This window comes from Oncorhynchus kisutch, linkage group LG6 (assembly GCF_002021735.2).
Source record: "Oncorhynchus kisutch isolate 150728-3 linkage group LG6, Okis_V2, whole genome shotgun sequence".
In the NCBI taxonomy this organism is placed as follows: domain Eukaryota; kingdom Metazoa; phylum Chordata; class Actinopteri; order Salmoniformes; family Salmonidae; genus Oncorhynchus; species Oncorhynchus kisutch.
In genome coordinates this window covers 39,111,495-39,117,494 of record NC_034179.2, presented here as the reverse complement: position 1 = coordinate 39,117,494, position 6,000 = coordinate 39,111,495, and positions in this window count along the sequence as shown.

Genomic DNA, 6,000 nt, shown 5'->3' with positions numbered 1-6,000 from the left:
ATGTGCACAGAGAGCAAACATTAATAATATGCATGTCAATCTTTTTGAAGTTGTCCTGTCCCATTAGCAGAAAAACACCCCCAAAGCATAACGTTTCCACCTCCATGTTTGACGGTTGGGATGGTGTTCTTGGGGTCATAGGCAGCATTCCTCCTCCTCTAAACACGGCGAGTTGATTTGATGCCAAAGAGCTCCATTTTGGTCTCATCTGACCACAACACTTTCACCCAGTTGTCCTCTGAATCATTCAGATGTTCATTGGCAAACTTTAGACGGGCATGTATATGTGCTTTCTTGAGCAGGGGGACCTTGCTGGTGCTGCAGGATTTCAGACCTTCACAGCGTAGTGTGTTACCCAGCTGCCTTGAGATCATTGACAAGATCCTCCCATGTAGTTCTGGGCTGATTCCTCCCCGTTCTCATGATCATTGCAACTTCACGAGGTGAGATCTTACATGGAGCCCCAGGCCGAGGGAGATTGGCAGTTCTTTTGTGTTTCTTCCATTTGCGAATATTCGCACCAACTGTTATCACCTTCTCACCAAGCTGCTTGGCGATGGTCTTGTAGCCCATTCCAGCCTTGTGTAGGTCTACAATCTTGTCCCTGACATCCTTGGAGAGCTCTTTGGTCTTGGCCATGGTGGAGAGTTAGGAATCTGATTGATTGCTTCTGTGGACAGGTGTCTTTTATACAGGTAACCAGCTGAGATTAGGAGCACTCTCTTTAAGAGTGTGCTCCTAATTTCAGCTCATTACCTGTATAAAAGACACCTGGGAGCCAGAAATCTTTCTGATTGAGAGGGGGTCAAATACTTATTTCCCTCATTAAAATTCAAATCAATTTATAACATTTTTGACATGCATTTTCTTGAATTTTTTGTTGTTATACTGTCTCACTGTTCAAATAAACCTACCATTAAAATTATAGACGGATCATTTCTTTGTCAGTGGGCAAACGTACAAAATCAGCAGGGGATCAAATACTTTTTTCCCTCACTGTACATAGGGCATCAGTCTCTAAGGTGCAGGGTTGAGTTCCGGGTGATAGCTGGCTAGGAACAGTGACTAAAGTTCAGGGCAGGATACTGGGTGGAGGCCGGCTAGTGGTGACTATTTAAAGGATCGGACACTTTTTTTTCAAATGTTTGCCTAAAATTACATACCCAAATCTAACTGCCTGTAGCTCAGGCCCTGAAGCAAGAATATGCATTTTCTTGGTTCCATTTCTTCCTAGGTTCCTGCCTTTCCGGGGAGTTTTTCCTTGCCACCGTGCTTCTATGTCTGCATTGCTTGCTGTTTGGGGTTTTAGGCTGGGTTTCTGTATAGCACTTTGTGACATCGGCTGATGTAAAAAATACTTTATCAATAAATTTGATTGATTGAGTGATAGGGAGACATTCAATATGTCCATAAATACTTCAGCCAGCCTGTCTGCACATGTTCTGAGGACGCGGCTAGGGATGCGGTCTGAGTCAGCAGCCTTTGCGAGGGTTAACACGCTTAAATGTCTTATTGAGCGGCGGTGGCCCACGTCGGCGGCACTGTGTTTTCCTCAAAGTGGGCGAAGAAAGTATTTAGCTTGTCCGGGAGCAAGGCGTCGGTGTCTGCAATGTGGCTGGTTTTACCTTTATAATCCGTGATTGTCTGGAGTCCCTGCCACATACATCTCGGTTCTAAGCCGTTGAATTGCTACTCCACTGTGTCTTAGTACTAACATTTTGACTGTTTGATTGCCTTACGAAGGGCATAGCTGTACTGTTTGTACTCATCCATGTTCCCAGTCACCTTGTTGGTGACTGGGAATGTGGTGGTTTGCTTTCCTTTTTGCAAAAATGCTGCCATCTACCCATTTTTTTATTATATCCTTGTAGCTGTCCCAGAAGGGGTAGCAGCTATGGTCAAGAATTCTTGATGAGCGAGTATTGCAGGCGATGTATTGATAAAACTTTGGTAGTCCCCAGCTACAATAAATGCCACCTCAGGATATGCGGTTTCCATTTTGCACAGTCCTGTGTAGTTCCTTGAGAGCCGTTGCGGTGTCGGCTTGAGGGGGAATATACACACGACCGAAGAGAATTCTCTCAGGAGGTAATGAGGTTGGCATTCTATAGTGAGGTATTCCAAATTGGGAGAACAAAATGACTTGAGTTCCCATAAATAATGGGTTGGTATACTGTGGTATACTGTGCAACCTTCAGGGTTTGAGTATGACACCCCAACCCAAAACATTGGGTCCTCCCAAACTCTAGCTCTACCACCATTTCTTGGTCCTGTACCACATGGTTTCATAAAGTGCCCTTTAGATCGAATATGATTGTCCATTTCAATCAATTATTGACCACAGAGTGAATATATTTCTCAATTTCATGAAATCAACACAAGGTAAAATACGATTTTTATCAAATCAAATCAAATCAAATTTTATTTGTCACATACACATGGTTAGCAGATGTTAATGCGAGTGTAGCGAAATGCTTGTGCTTCTAGTTCCGACAATGCAGTAATAACGAAGAAGTAATCTAACTAACAATTCCAAAAAAACGACTGTCTCATACACAGTGTAAGGGGATAAAGAATATGTACATAAGGATATATGAATGAGTGATGGTACAGAGCAGCATAGGCAAGATACAGTAGATGATATCGAGTACAGTATAACATATGAGATGAGTATGTAAACAAAGTGGCATAGTTAAAGTGGCTATTGATACATGTATTACATAAGGATGCAGTCGATGATATAGAGTACAGTATATACGTATGCATATGAGATGAATAATGTAGGGTAAGTAACATTATATAAGGTAGCATTGTTTAAAGTGGCTAGTGATATATTTACATCATTTCCCATCAATTCCCATTTTTAAAGTGGCTGGAGTTGAGTCAGTGTCATTGTCAGTGTGTTGGCAGCAGCCACTCAATGTTAGTGGTGGCTGTTTAACAGTCTGATGGCCTTGAGATAGAAGCTGTTTTTCAGTCTCTCGGTCCCAGCTTTGATGCACCTGTACTGACCTCGCCTTCTGGATGACAGCAGGGTGAACAGGCAGTGGCTCGGGTGGTTGATGTCCTTGATAATCTTTATGGCCTTCCTGTAGCATCGGGTGGTGTAGGTGTCCTGGAGGGCAGGTAGTTTGCCCCCGGTGATGTGTTGTGCAGACCTCACTACCCTCTGGAGAGCCTTACGGTTGAGGGCGGTGCAGTTGCCATACCAGGCGGTGATACAGCCCGCCAGGATGCTCTCGATTGTGCATCTGTAGAAGTTTGTGAGTGCTTTTGGTGACAAGCCGAATTTCTTCAGCCTCCTGAGGTTGAAGAGGCGCTGCTGCGCCTTCTTCACGATGCTGTCTGTGTGAGTGGACCAATTCAGTTTGTCTGTGATGTGTATGCCGAGGAACTTAAAACTTGCTACCCTCTCCACTACTGTTCCATCGATGTGGATAGGGGGGTGGTCCCTCTGCTGTTTCCTGAAGTCCACAATCATCTCCTTAGTTTTGTTGACGTTGAGTGTGAGGTTATTTTCCTGACCCCACACTCCGAGGGCCCTCACCTCCTCCCTGTAGGCCGTCTCGTCGTTGTTGGTAATCAAGCCTACCACTGTTGTGTCGTCCGCAAAATCGATGATTGAGTTGGAGGCGTGCGTGGCCACGCAGTCGTGGGTGAACAGGGAGTACAGGAGAGGGCTCAGAACGCACCCTTGGGGGGCCCCAGTGTTGAGGATCAGCGGGGAGGAGATGTTGTTGCCTACCCTCACCACCTGGGGGCGGCCCGTCAGGAAGTCCAGTACCCAGTTGCACAGGGCGGGGTCGAGACCCAGGGTCTGGAGCTTGATGACGAGCTTGGAGGGTACTATGGTGTTGAATGCCGAGCTGTAGTCGATGAACAGCATTCTCACATAGGTATTCCTCTTGTCCAGATGGGTTAGGGCAGTGTGCAGTGTGGTTGAGATTGCATCGTCTGTGGACCTATTTGGGCGGTAAGCAAATTGGAGTGGGTCTAGGGTGTTAGGTAGGGTGGAGGTGATATGGTCCTTGACTAGTCTCTCAAAGCACTTCATTGTCACGAACCTTGCCGAAGACGGTGCCTCTTCCTGTTCGGGCGGTGCTCGGCGTTCGTCATCGCCGGCCTATTAGCTGCCATCGATTTCCTTTCCGTTTGTTTTTGGTTATTGGGTAATTGGGTACACCTGTTTTGTATTAGGGTTTGTTTGTATGGTATTTAAGGGCACTAGGCCTGCTGGGTATTTGTGCGGGCTTCTTTGTGTTACTCTGTGTTTGATGGTGTGAGTTATTTGTACATTTATTCTCCGGACTATTTTGTCCTGTTGTTTGGACCGGCAACCTATTATACGCCCTGTGTGTTGGCGTGACTGTTTTGTTGCACTGGGGAATAAATTTGAAGGAAAGACTGAACCCTGCTCTCTGCGCCTGATTCCACCCACCACCACTCCTAGTTGATCGTAACAGAAGCCCGCACCACCAAAATGGAATCAGCAGGAGCAGCGACCACCCCTCTCCCCACTATGGAGGAGCGCGTTCACCACCACACAGCGGTCCTCCATCGGATTGGTACCGCGATGGACCAGATGATGGAGAGGATGGAACGATGGGAGAGGAGTGGCCTACCGTCGTCTACCCCAGCTCCCCCACTGCCGACATCACCTACTCCACCTACGTCATCCTCTGGGTCCGGCGCACTGCGTCTCTCCCCCCCGAGGGAGTACGATGGAGCGGCGGCTGGGTGCCAGGGATTTTTGCTCCAGCTAGATCTCTACCTGGCTACCGTGCGTCCGGCTCCCTCGGGTGAGGAGAGTGTGAGCCTCCTCGTCTCCTGTTTAACGGGCAGGGCCCTGGACTGGGCTAACGCGGTCTGGAACAGTCCAGACTCGGCTCGGGACAACTACCTGGAGTTCACCCGCCGTTTCCGAGCTGTGTTCGATCATCCACCAGAGGGTAAAGCGGCGGGTGAGCGACTGTTCCACCTCAGACAGGAGACGAGGAGCGCACAGGACTTCGCGTTGGAGTTTAGGACCCTAGCTGCTGGTGCTGGGTGGAATGACAGGGCCCTGATGGACCATTACCGGTGTAGTCTCCGGGAGGACGTCCGCCGGGAGCTAGCTTGCAGGGACACAACTCTCTCCCTGGATGAACTAATAGACATGTCTATTCGATTGGACAACCTGCTAGCTGCCCGCGGGCGTTCAGAAGGGGTCCTGTTAATTCCACCTTCCAGCTCTCCCACTCCCACTCCGATGGAGTTGGGAGGAGCTGCATCTAGGGGGATCAGAGGGGGCTCCTCCTGCTCCTATTGTGGACGGAGAGGACACACTTCGGACCGGTGTTGGAGGAGTCCCTCTGGGAGTCGAGAGGGTCGGCGGAACACTCCTCGGCCACCCCAGGCGAGTAAGCACCAAACTCACCCAGAGCTCCCTGTTGGTCACATGTTTTTGTTAATTTTTTTCCCTGCGTTTTCCCCCTCTCTTCAGCATAAGGCGCTAGTCGATTCAGGCGCAGCTGGGAGTTTTATGGATCGTGGACTCGCCCGTAAATTGGGTATTCCGTTAGTACAGATAGACCCACCTGTCCCCGTGCACTCCTTAGATAGCCGACCGTTAGGGTCAGGGTTGGTCAGGGAGGCCACGATTCCGCTGGACATGGTAACGCAGGGGAATCATAGGGAGAGGATCAGTTTCTACCTTATTGATTCACCTGGGTTTCCGGTGGTGTTGGGGGTTCCCTGGCTGGCTATTCACAATCCCCTTATTTCCTGGAAACAGGGGGCTCTTAAGGGGTGGTCAGACGAGTGTTCAGAGAGGTGTATAGGAGTTTCCATCGGTGCCACGACGGTGGAGAGTCCAGACCAGGTTTCCACCGTGCGCATTCCCCCAGAATATGCCGATTTGGCTATCGCTTTTAGTAAGAAGAGGGCGACCAAATTACCACCTCATCGACGGTGGGATTGCGTGATAAACCTCCAGGAGAACGCTGCACTTCCCCGGAGTCA